The following is a 23,031-nucleotide window of genomic DNA, read 5'->3' as shown; positions in this document are numbered from 1 at the left end:
CGTATGAATCATAGATTTTTTTTAAAATAATAATAATAAATATCAAAGTGACATAAAGATATTATAAATTCTGTAAATTTAGAGTAACTATTTTTTTAAAAGAATAATGATATTTTTTATCACAATTATTTGATAGATTTAAATTATTATGATTACTAGCAATTTAAACCTAAATCGCTATAATTCAAAATTTTGATTAAAAAAATCCATGTGACTGTTTCAATATTCATTTTAAAAAATATTTCATATAATAGTTTTAGCGAAACTATTTGGAATACAATTAAAACTTTGCAAATTCTTAGTTTCAAAATTTCCAAATTGGAATGTATTAAAACTTTGCATATTCTTAATTTATGCAAAGACACAATAGGCAATCTGGTAGCGTAGGTTCAATTCTTAGTAAGGTAAAGAATATGTTCGCCGTGATCAAATTCCTAAATAAAGACTTAGTACTTGAATTTAAAAAAAAAAAAATACAAGAATTTCTTATACAATTTAAATAATCGCAATGCAAAATCATCAACTTTGGAGGATTTAAATGCAATTTCGACAAATTTTGAAAATTTCAAAGGATAACAATACAAGCTGTTTTGAAACCGCCTAAGCCAAGAAAATGGTGTCCTCACAAAAAGTGGCTCATCGTAACAGATGTCTCAAAGCTTCAGCTACAATGGTTCAATATCCAAATTTTGTCTGGTTTCTCTTTCTTGTAATTTGATGTGCTCCACTGCTTACAGATAAGCTACTTATCACTTGCGCTTTCTGCACCGAATCCATACTGATTTCAGAGTACATTAACACAACTTAATCACAAATAGTAATCATAATCATTTCATTTCTCAATATACAAGAACAAAAATTACCATATCTTCAATGCTGTCATATCATTGCTTCTTTTCTTAGTTTTTTTTTTAAGTAATCCAGGTATCTAGCTCTTACAATCGGTCCGGCCCATGGAAGTTTTAGGACAAGCTGCTCCAGTATAAACAGGGTGAACAAACTGATTGAGATTGCTATTTATAAAGGAGTATCAGTTTATCCTCGTTAAACAAGATGAACAGGCTGCTCGAGTTTTCATGTACCAACTGTTAAATATTAAGCTTTTAAATCTGAACCTTGGTTTGAAGTGGACTACTGCTGAGAAGAGATGGAATATGAACCGGTTTTGGGATCTTTTACAGTTTTGAAGTTGTCCAGGCTCATCCCAAAACGACCAACAAAAAGTTTCCCATCTCTTTCAACTTTCCTGCAGTAAGTTGACAGTGCTCAAAAAATCAAAATAGAGAAAATGCAAAAAAAAAAAAAAAAACCTGTTATTCGAATGGTTTGATGAGTATGAGAGAGAAAACGTTATCTTTAAAGATTTTAGCAAGTAAAAATAACTATCTTTAAAGATTTTAGCAAGTAAAAATAACTACCTTAGGTAAAGTATATGCTTCAATATAATCCTAACTAGCTTACAAGCTCTAGATAAGGTTGGCTAAGATTAATAGCAATATTTGTCAAACCAATTGTGAATAAACTACTGCTAGCATGTTTTGGCAGGGTAATCATGCATGGTTATAAATAAAATGCAGCTTAACTATAATGAAGAAAAGACACAGTAAGTAATAACAGCCAAAAATATCCTGATTGGCATGAATACTCGTATTTTATCTGGTATTCTGATCCAAAAAGAGAAGCCGCATATATAATTTTCTCAGCTGTTCCTTAGAGAACCTATAAGATCCATATTGATATGTAAGCATAACATGAACATGCTTCTCAATAAAAATCATATTAGCTCTACAATAATTAACCATTAATTCTGATAAGCAATAACACAAAAAATATCCTGATTGACATGAATACTCGTATTTTATCTGGTATTCTGATCCAAAAAGAGAAGCCACATATATAATTTTCTTAGCTGTTCCTTAGAGAACCTATAAGATCCATATTGATATGTAAGCATAACATGAACATGCTTCTCAATAAAAATCATATTAGCTCTACAATAATTAACCATTAATTCTGAAACAACCAAAAATGTTGACTTTAATTCACTTTCTGATTCCGTTCAGCTTTTCCAACAATTCAAGGATGACTACTATCTAGTTATTAGAGAAGAGTGTGAGTTTGTCAAGACTCTTTGATGACCAAAGAAAAGAAGATCCAATCTCATGAAGTCTAAATTTGCAATATATTCCAGCTTATTCTTAACCAAGAAAAAGACATCAAAATGGTCTCAGGATTTCAAAATAACAAAAATGACAATCCTATAAACAAAGTAACAAAGTGGTGATTTCAAAATAAACAGCAACATATGTAACATGAAGATAGTCTTTACGAAGTTGTATGTAGACGAAATTAAGAAAATAAAGATTAACTATGTTCTACTCTCAATGCTTGTCCAACAACAATTGTGACAGCACCAGGCCGCAAGGAGACGAACACAAAGTGGTGCAGCACAAGAAGAGGGTTTGATTGTTTGAAGAGTGATGAAGAAGTGTAGAATGGTTGTAGAAATTTAGGTATCACACCTAAGGAATCCTAGGCACCACGCCGTAGGTAGATTTCATCACACAATCTGAAAATTTTATCAAAACTTACTTTTCTATTTCATATCCCAACAATACAACAAACATACACATTTATACTAGTAGATACTCTTCCAAAACAGAAAACATAAAGGACATATAAATATACTTTGTCTGAACTCTCAAAGACTCTTTGACTAAATTAAAGTCCCTCTTAACGACAATTTTAATTGAAGCTTAAATTTCCCAAACTTTAGCAATCAAACATTAGAACTGTTAGGCTTTACATTATTCCCATTTCCAAAGTATGTCAAATTAAAATTAGACTTTGGAATCTTTATTTATGTGTTTATTTGGTTATAGACTTTTAGAGAAGATTGCCATTTGTCTCCATCTCAAAGCACCCCCACAATGATAAATTTATCAAAAGAAAATATAATTGATATGAAAGATAAATTATAAGGGGAAGTTGGGGTCATTCTAAAAGCTCCCACCCAATTAAAATTTGAAAAATAAAATTAAACAAACGGGTGAACAAATACATATCCAAGTATAATGGATTCACAACTTAGAAAATAAATTGACTATGATTTGAAAATATATAATCCTATTAAACTAGAAAATTATTCAAATACCTGAAATCTTTCTCTTAATTTAGAGAGACTACCAAACAAAAAATTATCAAATCTTTGACACCTAAAATAAAAAATTAGAAAATTCAATTACAAATTCAAAATTAAAATTAATTCCATGTTTATACCATGCTTCCCCACTTAAGAGACATCCGCCCTAGTGAGTTGTCAATGCCTCTTCTTGGGTTGTTGTTTCCAAACATTGAGAACAATTTCTTTACTTTGTTCAATAATGTTTCTTCATTATCTTTTATGAACTTTATCCTTGTTTTTGAACTATGACTTCGCTTCATTTTTTATAACCTCCTTCAACAAATAAGAAAATGTTTCAGCTTATCACGGGGGAGATGATGTCCACATTGACATAATCATTATAAGACATGAAAGTGGTAATGTCAAGGATGAGTTTGCAGAAATAGACTCCATGAAAAAAGACAGATGCTCGAAGTTCTTCTAGAAAATTACCATTCCCTTCAATTTGAAAATTAAACTAGTATTTGATTAAATTGCTAAAGTAAATAAAAGCATAATAATTAATTTCCTCACAATATGGCCAAATAAAATAAATATGAAAATATAAATGCTTCTCAAGTAGATGGCATGAGAAACTTCATCTCTCATGATTACAACAGATCTCTCAATTAGATGGATGTATGCAAATAATAAAACTAATTCGGTAGGAAAACAAGCATTAAAGTTTAAGTAACTAAGAAAACCACACACAAATAAAAATCAATTGGCTTGCTTACTTGATGTGTTGTATTCCTACTTCATGATACTTGTGTTGTTTAGGTTTCCCTTTCAGCTTCTCTATATACTATGAGAAAGTTATAATCTATGATTCTAAGTCCTGATTAATGTCAAATTGAGATTCTTCTAGATTATATTTACTAAGGGACTCATCTAAGATGATATTGGAGGATTCTTCTAAAATGTTATCAACAAATTCTTCTAAAGTTGCACATTCCTCTAGTGTGTGTTAGGGTACTTCTGAAATGTCATCTAAGCACTTTCCTAAGGATCATGTTATTAGGTCCTTTTTAAGCCCAATTCTTTTATTTTTACTAAAATTTTATCGATTATAACTTACAAGTGAAGTATACTCTTAGAATGATGTCTTTAAATTTGGTTCACTGATGATTTTGGTTTTGCATATTTATTAGGGAATCACTTTTTAAATATGACGAGACATAATTTTACACCCATTTTCATTTCATGATGAGTTCTACTCTTAGCATGTAATGGTGGTGCTAAACACTTTGTCGAAATTCCTTTGCAACTCATATGAGTTTGTTATTGGCAAATTTTGTTTGAATAATTGAGGTCAAGTTATGATGGTCAGATTAATTTTCAATGTCATCTAATTAATCTAACATGAAAATAATTTGACACTTTTCTAGACATAAGATAATGTGATTGTGAATTTGTGTACATATTATTCCTAGATCCTTATGAATCTAAGCTCATCTTCCATATGATGGTAGTTGGTTTATATTTCTCAGTCCTAAAATCTCTCTCATGTAATTTGTGGAAGTTTGAGTATCGCCTCTCATCATGTTGATTCTAAGATATTGTCAAGTGATCATGCTCAATGCGACAAATTAACAATAAAAATATGATGCAAATGAATAATAATGTTTAATATGCAAGTAAAGTAGTTATGTTTATTTTGCATTCTGCAAAATTCTGCAATAAAGTAGTTATGTTTATGATCCTACTAAAAAAATTTTTATGAATGACAATCAAACTAAATAAAAAGTGACATAATAGTATTTGCTGTGGTTTTCAATAATATTCAAAAATTTATGAAAAAATTTATTTAAATGCAAGCAATTTAAATTACCAACTAAGTAAACAAAAAATAATTTTCAAAGGAGAGTCAATCCAACTCCAAGTCAACATTGTCATGTGATTTGTGTCGCGCACACTTAAGATGAGTATCACTCAAACAAAAACCATCCTACTTGTAGGATTGTCACTAGAACCGTCAATTTGGGTTGAGTCATCGGGTTGGCCTACCCCGCCAAACAATATAAGCAAGTTGGTTTGAAATTTTATCAACTCATTTAAAGGCGGGTCGAGGCAGGCCAACCTGCCTAAGCCCGCGACTTGCACGGGTTGGCCCGCTGCTGGCTTGGGTTGGCCCGTGGGTTGAGGAAATGCTAAAGCAGTAGCTCATTCACGTTGAACCGTCATTATGATCCCTTGGCGCTTCTCTCTTGTTCATCAAAGCTAAAAGCACACTTGCTGCTCTATTTGTAGTGCAAAGATGCAATTGGGGTTACTAGATTGATTTATAATCATCTTTATGGTAAGCTTTCTTAACTTATGTTTTCCTGAGTAATATGTGTTAAATTCATTTTGCTTCACGAACATTTTCTCTAAATTGTATGAGCAACTTGCAGACCAACCCAAGCCACCGCGGACTTTTTTATTTTATTTTTTGGTGGACCCACTAGTTGGCCTGCCTAACCTGCAACTCGCCTTAGTTGAGTTAGAGATTTTCCAACTAGCCAAGATGACGGGTCGGCTCACTCCGCCCCGCCAAATGGCCGACCTGCGACCCGTCAGCTCTAATTGTCACTCATAATATTTATTTTACAAGTGCTTTGACTAAATCGTTTAACAAGTTTTTGGGCCAGCACTCAACCATTGTTTTTATGATTATCTTTAACTATGGCTAGAGGGGATGTATGTTACGGTTTAGGTGGTCCCTAGGAGATTTTACCAATATGGATTGGGACTCGTCTGGTAAAATTTTAATAGTATATGGCAGAGCGGAGGCATTGGTGGAAGGTGGTTATGTAGTCAAAGGTGGTAAAAACGCCACTGGGACGAGGCAAATCAAGAAGTGGTGATGGGGTGAAAGATGAACAGAGTGGTGGAAATGGAGTTGATGGCATCAAAAAACAGAAGAGTTGGTTGATCGTGGTCTTGTGGTTGGAAGGTGGCAGAGAAGTAGGGTGGCACAACAATGGTTGGAGGTGGATTGTAGTTCCGTGATTGGAAGGTGTGCAGAAGAGTAAGGTGGCATAGTAATAGTTGGGGTGTTGGAGTGTATACTAAAAGTCTAGCTTTTGTATAAATATTTATAAGAATCACATTGGTCAAGTGTCTACATTTATATATACCAAATGCAGATGTTCAATTAATTTATATTGTAGATAACATAGTGTGTGGTGTCACACACAGAAGATCGTGTTATCGGTTCTTTATAAATTAAAAACAGTAGCTCACGACCAAGATGGAAAGGAACAAACCATTGGAAGGTCGCAGTGTAATTAGGTATTAGTTTATCTTAACTATATAATTACACTAGTACACTTAGAGTGTATTGAGCAGGACCATTTAGAGGTCGTTTCTTTTATACTGACTTTATAAAGGAACAAAGACCTCAGTTATTATGGAAGTGTGCGCTCTTAATCCTAATATAATAACAAGCACATATATTTGATATTTATTTCTTTAATTTATCAACGGGTGAGATTTAGTTCGATAAATCAATAAGCCCGATAAGTTGAGAAATGATATCACTTATAGTGTGTGTTGTTGATTATAGAAGGAAACTGTGTCCTAGTGATCTAGGTTGATAATGTCCCCAAGAGGAGCTCATAAGGATTGTCATGTTAAACCCTGCAGGTGGACTTAGTCCGACATGATGATAAGGTTGAGTGGTACTACTCTTGGACTAAGATATTAATTAAATGAGTTGTCAGTAACTCACTTAATTAGTGGATATTCGACATCTTAAACACAGGGAGAATAACACACTCATAATAAGGAGCCCAAAAATGTAATTTGGGATTGGTGCGGTAGTTCAATAATAGTTCTTTAGTGGAATGAATTATTATTGATGGAATTAAGTTGTGTGTTCGGAGCGAACACGGGAAGCTTATTTTCATCGGGAGACCAAAACCTCTTGTATATAGAGATTTATACCCACCATATACCCACCTTCTTACCCAACCAATAGGGGCCGGCCAAGCTAAGCTTGAAGCTCAAGCTTAGGGCCGGCCAAGCCTAAAGGATGAGCCTTAAGGTGGCCGGCCAATAGCTTGGAGCCCAAGCTTAGGTGGCCGGCCACATCATATTAAAAAGGGATTTTTTATTAAAATTATTTCTTATGTGGATAACATGGTTTTAAAAGAGAGTTTGAAATTTAAATCTTTCCTTTTATAGCTTTCTACAAAAGATTAAGAAAAGATTTGAAATCTTTCCTTATTTGTAAATTAAAAGGTAGATTTTAATTTTGAGAAAACTTTCCTTTTTTAACCATGTTCATGATTTAAAAGAGAGTTTAAAAATTATATTCTCTTTTATAAGTTTCTACAAAAGATTAAGAAAAGATTTGATATCTTTCCTTATTTGTAGATTGAAAGGAGATTTTAATTTTTAAAGATAACTTTCCTTTTTGGAAATCATCCACATGTTTAAAAGAAAGATTTTAATTTATAAAATTTCCTTTTTATAATCCACCATGAAGGGAAAAATTATTGGAGAAATTTTTATAAATTTCCGGAGACAAATTAGGAAATTTTAATTCTTGTGTTAATTAAAACTTTCCTTGTTTTGGAGATTAGTGGCCGGCCATTATTTTAATGAGAAGAAAATTGTTTTTTAATTAAAATAAATTTTCCTTTTCATGGCAAAAGAATTAAGGAAGTTTTTATTAAAATTTCCTTATTTGCCAAGACCAAGGATTATAAAAGAGGGGGTAGAGGTGCCTTCATTGGAACAACTCTATTCTTTTCTTCCTCTCTTTTTCTCCTTGGTGTGGCCGGCCCTTAGAGGCTCTCCCTCTCCTCTTCTCTTCTTCTCTAGTGGCCGGTTTTATCCCCTCTTGGAGCTCTTGATGGTGGCCGGTTCAAGCTAGGAGAAGAAGGAGAGAAAGGAGGTTTCGTTTCTAGCATCCCTTGGAGCTTGGTGGTGGTAGCCGAACCTCACATCTCTTGGAGCTTATGTGGTGGCCGAAACTTGCTTGGAGAAGAAGGGTTTGGGTGGTTCTCATCTCGGTAGATCGTTGCCCACATAACGTCCGGGATAAGAAGAGGAATACGGTAGAAGATCAAGAGGTTATTTTGCTTACAAAGAAAGGTATAACTAGTAATTGTTTTCCGCATCATACTAGTTTTCTTTGTATAGTTATTTATGGAAATACCAAACACAAGAGGCATATGATTCTAGAGTTTTCGAAATAGTTTTTTCGAGTTTGTGTTTTCTTCTTTTTCGAATTTGTGATTCGATTGTTCTTTTTGGTTAACCTAGAGTTATTTAAGGAAATAAATATTAACTTTCCTTAAAAGGCTTTGCCTAGGCGGTGGTGGTTGCTCCCATATCCAAGAAGGCTATGTGCCTCGCCATGCAGTCCTGGAAGCCAATTTTGGAAATTAATATTTATGGAATTAATAACTTAGGTAGATTTGAATCAATAGTGTTAAGTTCCGCTTGCGATTCAAATCTAAACCATTAAGAACAGATAAGTTAAATTTGGAATCAATGATGTTAAGTTCCGTCTGCGATTCCTAATTTAACTTCTAAAGAACACAATAGGTTATTTAAGGAAAGGTTCGACACTTGTACAAAAAAATTTTGTACAGTGGAATCAGTACGATTTTCTTAGGACTAACCAACAATTGGTATCAGAGCTAGGGTTTGCCTCTGTGTGTTTGGTTTTCAAATAGGTAATGCACATGTCATACATTATTTAGGCAGAATAATAGTAGGATGTGCTAACTTTGTGGTTGCAGGCTCCAACTATTATGACATATTTTTATTGTGTGTGATTGGACCCTTGGACATGTCAAGGGCATTTAATTGTGTGTGCATGATTGTAAAATTAAATATAGCAGGAGCTGTATTAGTTATTAGGATTTTACATTTTTTTGTTCGATCTAGAATACATGTACATTCCATTTATGGAATATAGGATCGATATATGTAAAATTCTATATTTGTCGCGGATCGGATTCTTGCGAGGCGTGGTACTTATGGAGCACCAGAGGCGCAGCGGAATAAGAAGCAAGATGGATGCGACGACTTGACCCGATGGCGGTGGCTAAAGAAGGCAGCAGCTAGGGTTGTGATGGAAAATGCTATAATAGTTGGAAAATAATTTCCATATTTATTGCTTTTATTTACTGTGATGTGTGTGTATGCATGTGATGTATGCTAGGATAGTTCAAAATTCCTCACTTTAAATAACTAAGTGGGAGAGGGATTAGTATATTAATCTCACGGTCTCCATTACTGGTTTGTAAGTGATGCAACAAGCGTGCGTGTTGGCTCTGAGTGCCTCCCTCCACAACGGATGAGTTTGTTTGCGGATCACTAGATCAAACTTCCGTAATGGATGGTTATAGGAAGTTATTTAGGATGTGTGTGATCTTCTCCATTTGAAGGGGCACAATCATAATTAATGAAGTATCAGTAATGGTATACACTTAGACATTTAATAGTATCCTCCCCGATGGAGTCACTGCTATCACTTGTGTGACGAAAGGAAACCAACTATTAATTTGTCGTAAAACTAGGGTGATGAGATAATAAAATTAATGGGTTAAAACCCTCTTCTGAATGATTGATTTTGTATACGTCCACACTAACGTGGCATACAAAATTAACGGTGTTTGAGATAATTTTATTTGTCATACAGTTAGGTTGACAAGATAGTTAATGGGTAAACCCTCCTCTTACAAATGATGATTTTGTACACGTCCACACTAACGTGACATGCAAAATTCACGGTGTTTTGAGGTATTGGTAAATTTAAATAGTATTGCTAGAGGAATTAATATTATTTTAAATTTAGAGTCTTGACCAAATATTTGATCAAAGACAGACCAACTATTAATTTTATTTGTCATAGGTTGACGAGATAATAAAATTAATGGATGAAATCTCCTTTTAGAATTTGTATACGTCCACACTAACGTGGCATACAAAATTCACGGGGATTTTGAGATATTGGTCTTGACCAAATATTTTTGTGATTCTTAGGATTTCAAATGTTGGTCAATCCCCTAGTTGTTATACTATAGAATAGACTTAGTAGTCCCAATTGTAATGATTGGAAACTTGGACATTAAGGTAGACTGTCCTCTCAGAACTGAGAACAATAACGGTGTATTTTATTAGTTGTTGAAACATATTTAGTGGTGTTATCTACCATTACCTGGTGTGTAGATACAGGAACCACTGATTATGTCTGCAATTCATTGCAGGGGTTTCAGGAAATCTGACAACTATATAAATCACCGTCCACATGGGCACTGCTGTAAAAATAGCAGCTGTTGCAGTGGGAGATGTTTATCCTTTGACAGGAATAAAATATGGATTATTAGAAATTGTCTTTACGTACTAAGTTTAGAAAGAACCTAATTTCAGTTTCTAAACTATTAAAGAATAGATATTCTGTCTATTTTGATAACAAACTTGTTATCAAGAAAAATAGGGAAGTTATCTGTTCTAGTATGTTGGTTGACAATTTATAATCCAATAACTCCCACGATGCAATAAATGAAAATTAATAACATATTTTCTAAAGAGAAAGTAACCTTCGGAAATAAACCAATTATATCTTTGGCATCTAAGGCTAGGTTATATTAACTTGAGTAGGATTCATTGGTAGCCGATGAACTTTTGGGTTCATTGGTGGTGAAAATTTTTTCAACCTGCGAGTCTTACTTGGAAGGAAAGATAACCAAGAAGCTTTTGAGTCTAAGGGGTATAGAGTCAAAGATATGTTGAAATTGGTTCATTCTGATTTGTGTGGTCCAATGACTATCCAGACAAGAGGTAGTTTTGAATATTTCGTCTATTTTATAGACAACTATTCGAGACACAGATAGATTTACTTGATACACCGCAAGTCTAAGTGCTTTGATTGGTTCAAAGAGTACGAGGCTGATGCGGAGAAATGTCAAAGTAAAAATATCGAGACACTACGGTGAGATCGTAGTAGCAAATACCTCTGGGGAGAATTTAGGAGTCACTTATCAGAAGTAGAGATTCAATCTCAACTAACTGCACTTGGTACATCCCAACAGAATGGTGTAGTAGAAAGAAGGTATAAGGCTCTTATGGAATAATTAGAATGATGATGAGTTATTTAGAAAATTACCAAATTCGTTTTAAGGATATACACTGAAAACGGAAGTGAACATAGTACCTTCTAAGTCAGAACTCTCTACTCCCACAGAATTGCAGAATGGGCGTAAGCCTAGTCTGAAGCATATTCGGATTTGGGTGGTCTAGCACGTGAGAGACACTGAAAAGTTGGACATGAGTTCACTTGTTTGTGAGTTATCCTAGAAAAACGAAAAGAGGTTTGTAGTCCTTAAAATCGGAAGGTCATTGTTGGCACCAATGTCCGATTTTAGAAAAGGACTATACTATGAACCATAAGCCCATAAGTAAATTTGTTCTTAAGAAAATAATAAAGGATATGTCTAATCTAGTACCAACTGTACAAGATGAAATATCACAATAAACTGCAACATTATAGGTAGTGTCTCATCGTAGTGGGAGGGTTGTGAGGCAACTAGAGAGATTCAGTTTGGAGAATCTTGGACTTGATCCGGTAAATGAACCGATCCCCGGACGTATGATGAAGCACTCCAAGATAAAGATCGGCGTCTTTGCGATGAATCTGAAATTAGAATATATATATTACAATAAAGTGGGAGCTTGTAGAATCACTAAATGGTGTAAAAGTCGTTAAGTGAAAATAAGTCTGATAGGAAAGAGGGATGAGCGGAAGGTAGAAACTTTCAAAGCAAAGCTTGTTGAAAAGGAAACTTTTCCATGCTTAAGTCTATCGAGATTCTTTTATCTATTATGAGATTTGGCAAATGACAAGACAACTTTCCTTTATGGAAGTCTTGAAGAATCGTCCGTAAAAAGCAACCGAGAGGTTCGATGAAGGCAAAGGCGTCTAGTATGTAAGCTCAATCGGTCCATTGATAAAGCTAAAGTCTTGGAACATTCGATTTAATAAAGTAATCCGGACCTATGGATTTATTTAATAATCGAATGAGTCTTGTGTATACAAGAAGTGTGATGGAAGCGTGGTGATATTTCTTGTACTATACGTAGATAACATTTTTGTAGTTGGAAACAATATCAAAGTGTTGTCGGAAGTAAGGGTATGGTTGTCCAAACAATTCGATATGAAGAACTTAGGAGAATACGCGTATATTCTTGGGATCAAGGATCGCAAGAAAAGAATGTTGTGCTTATCCCAAGCTTCATATCTCGTTTAGCATGCGAAACTCGAAAGGTTTCTTACCTTTTAGGCGTGGAGTAGCTTTATTTAAAGAGATGTCTTCAAGACATAAAAGGAAATAAAGGACGTGAAGGCGTTCCTTATGCTTGGTGTAGGAAGTCAATGTATCTGATGTTGTGTCGAGGCGGATATCTGTTTCTTTGGGCGTGGTTAGCAGAATATCAAAATAACTCAGACGAGGACATTGATGTGAAGCGTATATTGAAGTACCTTAGAGCCACTAGAGATTGCTAGCTTACAAGGCAGATAATTTGGTCCCATTACGGATTTTGACCTCCAATCAAATAGGGATAATAGTAAGTCGACCTCGGGGTTTTGTGTTTACTTTAGGAGGTAAAGTCATAACTATGGAAGAATGATAAGCAAAGTGCTTTTTGGACTCGACCATGAAAGGTGAGTAAGTGGCGACCTCGAGGCGATCATAGAAGCTAAATGACTCAAGTAACCTCGAGATGGACTTAGATATGATTTATGGTTTATCCAAGATTATTACAATTTATTGTAATAATGGTGGTGCAGTAGCAACTCGAAGAAACCATGAGTCATAAGGCAAGTAAACACAAAAGAGCGCAGTACCACCCAATACGAGAAATCGTATAAGCGAGGAGAAGTTGTTGTCGCTGTAGCATCAAATGATGACCTATAGATCTTTTCACTAAGGCCCTTAAGGAGAGCTTTTGATGGGCGTGTTGAATGGATGGGAATCGGATGTATGGCGGCATTTACGGCGTAGTCTTTTAGTATAAGTGGGAGATTGTTGGAGTGTTTACTAAAAGCTGGCTTTTGTATAAACATTTATAAGAATCGCATTGGTCAAGTGTCTACGTTTATATATACCAATGTAGATGTTCAATTAATTTATATTGTAGATAACATGGTGTGTGGTGTCAGACATCAGAAGATCGTGTTATCGGTTCTTTATAAATTAAAAGCAGTAGCTCACGACGGAAAGGACAAATCATTGGAAGGTCGTGGTGTAATTAGGTATTAGTTTATCTTAACTATATAATTACACTAAGAGTGTATTGAGCGACCATTTGAGGTCGTTTCTTTTATCTGACTTTATAAAGAAGCAAAGACCTCAGTTATTATGGAAGTGTGTGCTCTTAATCCTAATATAATAACAAGCACATATATTTGATATTTATTTCTTTAATTTATCAATGGGTGAGATTTAGTTCGATAAATCAATAAGCCCGATAAGTTGAGAAATGATATCACTTATAGTGTGTGTTGTTGATTATAGAAGGAAACTGTGTCCTATGATAAGGTTGAGTGGTACTACTCTTGGACTAAGATATTAATTAAATGAGTTGTCAGTAACTCACTTAATTAGTGGACATTCGACATCTTAAACACAGGGAGACTAACACACTCATAATAAGGAGCCCAAAAATGTAATTTGGGATTGGTGCGGTAGTTCAATAATAGTTCTTTAGTGGAATGAATTATTATTGATGGAATTAAGTTGTGTGTTCGGGGCGAACACGGGAAGCTTATTTTCATCGGGAGACCAAAACCAATTCCTCCTCTCGGTCCCTATCGTAGCCTCTTGTATATAGAGATTTATACCCACCATATACCCACCTTCTTACCCAACCAATAGTTGAAGCTCAAGCTTAGGGCCGGCCAAGCCTAAAGGATGAGCCTTAAGGTGGCCGGCCAATAGCTTGGAGCCCAAGCTTAGGTGGTCAGCCACATCATATTAAAAAGGGAGCCCAAGTTTTTATTAAAATTTCCTTATTTGCCAAGACCAAGGATTATAAAAGAGAGGGTAGAGGTGCCTTCATTGGAATAACTCTATTCTTTTCTTCCTCTCTTTTTCTCCTTGGTGTGGCCGGCCCTTAGAGGCTCTCCCTCTCCTCTTCTCTTCTTCTCTAGTGGCCGGTTTTATCCCCTCTTGGAGCTCTTGATGGTGGCCGGTTCAAGCTAGGAGAAGAAGGAGAGAAAGGAGGTTTCGTTTCTAGCATCCCTTGGAGCTTGGTGGTTGTGGCCGAACCTCACATATCTTGGAGCTTATGTGGTGGCCGAAACTTGCTTGGAGAAGAAGGGTTTGGGTGGTTCTCATCTCGGTAGATCGTTAACCACACAACGTCCGGGATAAGAAGAGGAATACGGTAGAAGATCAAGAGGTTATTTTGCTTACAAAGAAAGGTATAACTAGTAATTGTTTTCCGCATCATACTAGTTTTCTTTGTATAGTTATTTATGGAAATACCAAACACAAGAGGCATATGATTCTAGAGTTTTCGAAATAGTTTTTTCGAGTTTGTGTTTTCTTCTTTTTCGAATTTGTGATTCGATTGTTCTTTTTGGTTAACCTAGAGTTATTTAAGGAAATAAATATTAGCTTTCCTTAAAAGGCTTTGCCTAGGCGATGGTGGTTGCTCCCATATCCAAGAAGGTCATGTGCCTCGCCATACAGTCCTGGAAGCCAATTTTGAAAATTAATATTTATGAAATTAATAACTTAGGTAGATTTGAATCAATAGTGTTAAGTTCCGCTTGCGATTCAAATCTAAACCATTAAGAACAGATAAGTTAAATTTGGAATCAATGATGTTAAGTTCCGTCTGCGATTCCTAATTTAACTTCTAAAGAACACAATAGGTTATTTAAGGAAAGGTTCGACACTTGTACAAAAAATTTTTATACAGTGGAACCGGTACGATTTTCTTAGGACTAACCAACATGGGGTGGATGAGAAGACGATAAATGGGAAAACAAAGCAGAATGAGGTAATGAACAAAACCATCAAGCTTCGACTCTGGTGCTAATTGGCAGAATACTAGACTATAGGAAGACAAAGATAAAGCATCAAAGTTTAACAATGATAAAGTTATCAAAAGAAAATATTATTGATTTAAAAGATAAATTCCAAGGGAAGGGGATGTTGGGGTTTTTTAAAAGCTCCAATCAAATTAAAATTGATAAGAAATATTGCCTTGCTAAAAAAACTTGACAACTTAGGAAATTAATACTATTGATAATTTGGAAGCTCCCAACCAAGTACTTCTTGAACGTTGATGGCCAAGCGCTTCTCACCTTCTCCGTATCGAGTAGAAGAATTCCTGCTCCAAGTCAACACAGAGTCAGAGGGTGTCGGTCTAGTCCCGGCAAGGGCCCTCCGACACTTAAGTCAGATGACGAGAACAAGATGATGTGTAGAAAAAAAAAGAACTGTAGTAGAAATGAGAAAGATGAATGTGTGATAATTGAGCATTAGACTCTCTCCTCCTGAATTATGACCTTCTTTTATAGTTGTTATTATGTAACAACGCCCTTTATGACATTAATATTCTCCCTTCTGTAATGGCCGCCAACCACCATTATTACCTTTCAATGACCACCATAAACCTCTGCCCATAATGATCATTATCAATTGCTTTTATTGCCTCCTAAACCAAACCAAACCTACGCCTCTCTTACTATTCGGCTCTGTGCCTGCCTTCCGAACACTCTCTGGTCTAGACATACTTCCCCAACACCTCATGGTTCTAACTCCCAAGCATCTTCGGATTCTGAATCTAATTTCAAAGCACCCTCTAACTCCGGACTAATCATGTTAAGTTTCACGGGCTTAGCTTCTTCTTAAATCCACATACCGAGTCCAACCTCCTCTTTCTTTATGGGCCCAACTCGGTGAGCCCACCCTGACATTCACATATTATTACGGAGTATCAGTAGTTAGGGTAAGGATACATATAATAGACTCTTCCCCGGGACCCGCATTGGCTGGAGCTTCGTACACCGGACATCCCTTTATTATTAGTCACCCCTCGCATGAGTCAGACGATGCATTGTAATCCGAGTCTAGAATCCGAATGGCCACTCATTTATTAGTCACCCCTCTGAAGGCTACCGACTCAGCTTGTGCTTATAAATGCACAACCAAGTCAAGGACTCGAAAGGCTGCCATCTCAATTCGGGTTTATAAATGCGCAATTGAGTCAAGGACTTGGAAGGTTGCCAACTCGAGATTAGGCTTTTAAATACCTCCACTTTCTCCCTTCGACTGAAAGGATATCATACCTCCTCGTCTTTTCCCCGACACCACAACATATATTATATATCCACATCCACCTCTGCATAATAGACATCTTTGCCTTAAAACCATAGATATCATATATTTACATCCACCGCGGCATAAAAGAGGTCATACCTCTACATCTTTTCCTAGACACCACAAATATAATATATCCATATCCACCTCGGCATAATAGACATCATACCTTCATATCCTGAACCAGTTGCACCCAACTCCTTCCACTCAGTTGAATTGCCCCACCCTTTTAAACACTTGCTGGTCATCAATCTAAAGAGATCGAGTGTCTAAAGATCAATCTAGATTTGGATGCTTGCAATTGAGGACTTCCGAGAAGTTGATATCGAGAGCCCTTGAACGCTTAGCTCGGACTTTAAAAGAGAGAAGAATAACAAATAGGTGAAATTGCATAAAATAATGTCGAATGAAGTACCATCACATACCTCTCGATGCTGAGATTATTACCTTATATAAGGGAGAAAAGTGGTGAAAAACTATCTCGTGTTTTCTCAAATGATGCAATTGTATTGTCATTCCTCTCCTGTCTTTTTCCAAAAGATGCACCCGTATCAGAGGGTGCATCCCTTGTAACTGTCACCGTCATGCTCAAATTCAGACTTTTAAAGCCTCTGGCTCAGGCATACTCAAGTGGGCAGAATAGCATGTAACTACAATACTTGGGAAGCTATAGTGCCCCAGATGCTATAGTATTTAGAAGCACACTCGGGCACTCTCGAACCTCCGCTTTCAAGGACTCAGGCACTTGGATGCTCAAACGATCAATGCTCGAGTGCTTGGGCGATGAGTGTTCGGGCAATGGCCGGCCTTGATGAATGTAGTGGTGCTCAGCAACTTAAGCTTCGCACGATAGTGCTTCCCCTTTTATTTCTTTTAGAAAAAGTGGGTCCACCTTTGGCAATGGTTCTCGACATCATCACATAAAGAAGTGGGTGCTCGACACCACTACATGAGGGAGTGGGTCCCACCAAGTGAAATGGTGCTCGACACCATTGCACTGGTAATGGTCCATGAAGGAGTGGGTCCCATCTTTGGTAAGGGTACTTGGCATCATCGCATGAAGAAGTGGGTGCTCGACACCATTGTAGCATATGGGAGTGGGTCCCACCAAGTAAAATGGTGCTCGACACCATTGCATTGGTAATGCTCGAAGGAGTGGGTCCCGTAGTAAGGATACTTGGCACTCAGCAATATTGAATGTAAAAAGAGAAAATTGATCCCACCTTTACTAAATGCATGGAGTGCTCGACTTAATGAATGCATGGAGTGGGCCATCGTGCTCTCCAAGTGGGTCCCACCTATTTTATTGCCGTAAACATTCAGGATCCCATATGACCCGGTAGCTACTGCATTCATCTCATTTTCTGTAGCTACCACACTTTATTGCCTCTCATGGTGGCCTTAGAGTCTGCCACTTCGGCATCCCCGCTTCAAGGCATAAATGATGTTCCTCGTCGAGTGTGCTCTCAGTGTGTAGCCTATGCGAGTGATGACCTCCTCACCAGCCGTGCCTCCGTCGACCTAGTGCTTCGCGCACTTGGAAACACAAGCAACCTCTATTTCCCCAACACTATGCTGCAACTCAGTGATGTGGTCGATCAACAACGTCTTGTCCATCGTCAAGATCTTGGGCACCACTGCCCACAATACACAAGATTGTTGATTGAGCTTCTCATGCCTTTGCCACCATGACACCCTCTTGATTAAGTTGCTCCCACTTGGGCTTGGGCAGTCATATGGTGTCTACAACCCACTCGGCCTTTGATCCAGACAATCGTTCAATGCCCGCAACCCACTCGGGCTCGAGCGTGCCGACATTATCATCCACCATACCATTTGAAAAGCAGTATTTCTTCTCATCTTCAACAACATTCGGAATGATCTTCCAATCTCTCATATTTGTTCCGTGAAATGCCGATTATCAATGTCAGGAGTGTCAGAATCGTCCCACTGTGCATTGACATCAATGACTCCAAGTAAAAGTTCATCACGGGGATCTCGAAGAGGTAGTGGCGGTTATTGTCATGAAAAAAGAGAGGAGCGGCCTCAAGCAGAACTTTGAGACCAAGTTCCACTTCAATTTTCCCATTCATCTGGTGAGGTGTGAGGTAGTTCTTCCCCCTCCATCTCAACGTCTTAGCTCTAGTTCAGACAAATGACGCCAATTATGATACGGTAGAATTTGGAAGCTCCTAGCCAAGTACTTCATAAACATCGATGACCAAGCGCTTCTCGCCTTCTCCAAGTCAACACGAATTCAGAGGGTGTAGGTCTAGTCCGGCAAGGGCCCGCCGATACTTAAATCAGATGATGAGAGCATAAAATAGTAAAACTATAATAGAAATGAGAAAGATGAATGTGTGAGAATTGAGCATTAGCCTCCCTCCTCCTGAATTATGACCTTTCTTTTATAGTTGTTATTACGTAACTACATCCTTTATGACATTAATATTCTCCTTCGATGACGGTCGTCAACCACCATTATTACCTTTCAATGGCCACTTGAAACCTCCGCCCATAATGATTATTATCAATTGCTTTTATTGCCCCTAAACCAAACCAACCTACGCTCCTCTTCCTATTTGGTTCTGTGCTCACCTCCTGAACACTTCTGGGTCTAGACATCCCAAGCACCTCATGGTCCTGTCTCTGACTCCCGAGCACCTCATGGTTCCGTCTCCGACTCTCGAGCACCTTCGGATTCTGAATCTGATTTCAAAGCACTCATGTTAAGTTTCTCGGGCTTAGCATCTTCTAAATCCACATATCGAACCCAACCTCCTCTTTATCGGCCGAACTCGGCCGACCCATCCCTGACAATCATAGATTATTACGGAGTATCAACTATGATTTAGAAATATAAAATTCTATTGAATTAGAAAAATTATCTAAGTACTTTAAAACCCTTTCTTCTTATTAGGAGAGACTATGAAATAAAAGATTACCAAACATTCAACACATAAAATAGGACAATTAGCAAATTTGATTATAAACTCACAATTCAAAATTTGATTCCCTATTTGCTGATTAACAGTACCCTTAAAGAGTCACTGTTGCTAAGAAATAAGAAGAGCAAGTTACCAATAATATCAATATAAATTTCACATAAAGAATGGCCTACTAATTTCAAGAAACATGCTGCCCGGTTTCCATGAGACAGAACATACATCTATAAATGAAGGTTGCTCAGAAGCAATTTGCTCAGGAATCTCATACTGCAAGAGTGCATCCTCATATCGACCAATCCTAAAGAGAGTTTGTTCCCTTCTTCCTTTGCATCATTTGCTTGCTTAAGAGCTTTCTGCAACATAAACGAATGAAAATTGCTTAATATAGAAGCATAAAAGCAGCTTCTTAGTTGTTGCATGTCTATGTGAAAGTAAGTTAACAATGCTATTACATGTATTCAAATAGTCAATTCAGGAACTCTACTAGAAACAAGCTTTTTTTATGAGTCATCTCCATACACAATGTTCAATTGAGAGTAGCTCATTAGTTACAGCTGACATAAACTTAAAATTGATAGAGCAATTATGCATGATGTTTATTTCCAGAACCCAATTCAAAACAAGCTTCTTTTTACCAGGCACTCATGTGCATAGTTTTGATTGGATGAATACTGAATAATAGTTTAACCTTTTCATGCACTAAATATTTGTAAAAGTAGTATGTTAAGGATATTTGTACAGGGCACAGGTAATTTATTCGCAAGTTCACAGAACCAAAGAAAGGAATAAAACCCATTAATAAAATCAAGCAAAAAATCGAACACTAACCATGCCGTGTTCCTAATTCACCTTACGGTCCTGATCAACTTAGTTCGACATGGAATGTAGTTCAATGATTAACACTAAAAATCGAATCCTTTGACAGAAATCCAAAGCTTTATCTCAAACAAGAAAGCAATATTATCAACTGCAAAAGCGAAAACCCACTTTTGTTTAGTTAGCAATCCGAACAAATACTGAATGTGGAACAAGAACACAAAATCGAACAAAAATAGAAGCCACATTGAAAGAGGATAAGACGATAAGGTTCTAATCGTGGCAAATTAAGTTATAATATCAATTAGAAAAAGAAAAATGAGAATTGCAGAGTTAACAGACCAATCCCACAAGACAAGACGACAGTGCAGAACTTAAATCCCTGGTCAAAAGCGCATTAAAGAAGAGATCAAAAGGCCGTACCTCTCTCAACTTCTCTTTTGTCAGGGCGTCCTTAAAGGACTCCTCGTCGCCGCCATTTCCCACTTCCACCGGAGCGTCGCCAGATATCTGAGGCGTCTGCAGGGACTTCTTCCCGGGTTCCCTCGGCGTCCGGTTCTTGCTCGATCAGGACCATCTTTCCCCTGATGAGCAATAGAGAGATGATCGGAGATTGGAACCGACGCGATCAAGATACGAAGACGCTTCGAGAAACCAAAAATAAAAACGATGGTCCATCTCCTTCCATTCGCCAGGGGATGGCGATGGATGCCGATCATTCCGACCCGTTTAAGGGAAGTTTGGATATTCGCTTAGCGACTGTTTCGGATCGGATCCTACATCTGCCCCGGATTTGGATATACATCCTTAAACGATTTAACATTAGTTGGGATAAGCATACTAATAAAGAGAAGAATGGACATGTTGGGCATACAAATCCTCTATGGCTCTCTCATATTGGTCATTCTCTTCGCATCCACTATTCTTGTTTAAGTAGGGATGTTAATTTTTCCCGTAAGATTTAAGTAAGAATGATAATTTTCTCCACGGGTTCGAAATCCTGCAGGAAAAATCTGAAATAGAAATAGGGATCTTCAATTTTTTCAGAGATGGGACGGATGTGAGAATACTATCTCTATCCCTGAACCCGCTCCGAATATTATTATTATTAATATTAATAAATAATAATAATAAGATTTTTCTAAAATATTAATAACAGTGTTAGTATTAATATTAAATTTTTTGAGAATATTGATAATAATAATATTATTATTAATATTATCATTAATAATAATGTTAAAATAATAATAATAATATAAATTAAATGTAGGGATGTGGCAAGGATGGGGGTGGGGATGGGGATTTGATCCCCGTGGGTTCGGATTCGGGGAATTCCCCAACCCGAAAAAATAAAAACGAGACGGGGATGGGGATGACAAACCTGTCCCCGCCCTGTCTCATTGTCATCCTTATGGTTAAGCATGTTTTTACCATTTTCTTTATTGTCTATAGCTTCCCCGCCAACTCTTCAATTGTCATCTTTGTCTAAAGCAGCAGTTGTAGCAAAATTAATAGATAAATCAGTCATACTAGGATTACCATAGAAGATCAGTTTGATATTCAAAAATTTCTCAGCAACCGCTAGACAAGTGGGTAATGTTAGAGTGAATAAAAAAAGTTTGGATAAAATCGAATCTAAATATTGGCTAAGTAAACGTTGTGTAGCAAAAGGAGTAATTATGAACCTTATAGATCATCCACATGGAACGGTCCGCAATTGATAGAAAAAACTCACAGCCGCTTGGGGTTATCAAATAAGTTGATGAGGTAGAGTTATCGATCTGAGAAAAATAGTGAACTTGCAACTAACAAGTTGGCTTCAAACCCACCCCATCGAATGTTAGTATTAGCCCTAGTACCAATTATGAGTTACCCCGCCATGCGTCTATGGCCTGTGTACCTGCATGAACCTCCCTCCATATCCGTGGGGCCGGCACTAGGGGGGCCGCTAAGGTAGCGGATCTACCTAGTACCAATTATGAGATTATTATAAAGGGATCATTTTTGTATCATATTTCATTATTAATAAAAAAGACAAAGTTGGTTATTATATTTATTTCAGATCAATGTCGATTGAATAAGTATAATAATGTCCTTGGGTAGTAGGTTTGCATCTACAGCATATCGATTAGTTGAATTGATAGTGATATATTGTAGATATACATAAAACACTACACTTAACTATTCCTAGTCAAGCGTTAATATACAAGGACAATATTAATGCGTTGAGACTAGCATGTAGGTCAATGGATGACTTAATCTCACAAGTCATGGATATGAGATATCAGATTGACACATGAATATATATTAGAGAATATATACTGAATGACCCGCCATAAGAATGTTTCATGGATCGTGTGTCATAAACATTCTCATGTGACTATTGGTATGAATAGTCCTTAGATCTGAAGTCACTATAGTTCCCTACATAAGGAGTTGTGTACTTTGGTATCGGCAAACGTAACATGTAATAAGATGTACAATAAAGTCGATCACTGGTATGTGATAACCATGATTTTTATTGTATTATTTTGATTCATATATGCATGGTTTGATGTTGATTTCATAAGTTTAAATCATGGTTACATCACATTTCATGCATTGTCTTTATTTTGGGCTTAATTATAAATTATCTTATTTTTGGTGTTATTTGATGCTAATATTTGATTCTTATTTTGTAGGCATCAAAGGATCTTGGATTTGGATCTATTCAAACCGAAATTGGGCTCGAATCGAAGTTTAAACGAGACGATCAAACCTTGGAGTTATT

The 23,031-nt window shown here is 36.6% G+C and overlaps 1 long non-coding RNA gene across 3 annotated transcripts; it reads right to left on the bottom strand.

Annotated features, from left to right (window-relative positions):
* Positions 1–457: 457 nt before the first annotated feature.
* Positions 458–20,958, bottom strand: LOC122017749. Of its 3 annotated transcripts, XR_006121445.1 has the most exons (5): positions 20,685–20,958; positions 19,665–19,798; positions 1,116–1,246; positions 864–972; positions 462–762 (listed from the first exon to the last, which is right to left on the bottom strand). It is a non-coding gene; the product is annotated as an uncharacterized LOC122017749 (long non-coding RNA). The 3 variants fall into 3 exon arrangements; XR_006121446.1 differs by having other exon boundaries at positions 458–778; positions 864–1,246; XR_006121444.1 differs by having other exon boundaries at positions 864–1,246.
* Positions 20,959–23,031: the final 2,073 nt, after the last annotated feature.

Source organism: Zingiber officinale, chromosome 8B (assembly GCF_018446385.1).
Source record: "Zingiber officinale cultivar Zhangliang chromosome 8B, Zo_v1.1, whole genome shotgun sequence".
NCBI classification, from domain to species: domain Eukaryota; kingdom Viridiplantae; phylum Streptophyta; class Magnoliopsida; order Zingiberales; family Zingiberaceae; genus Zingiber; species Zingiber officinale.
Note: the sequence above shows the minus strand (reverse complement) of the source record. Positions and strands in the feature narration are given on the sequence as shown.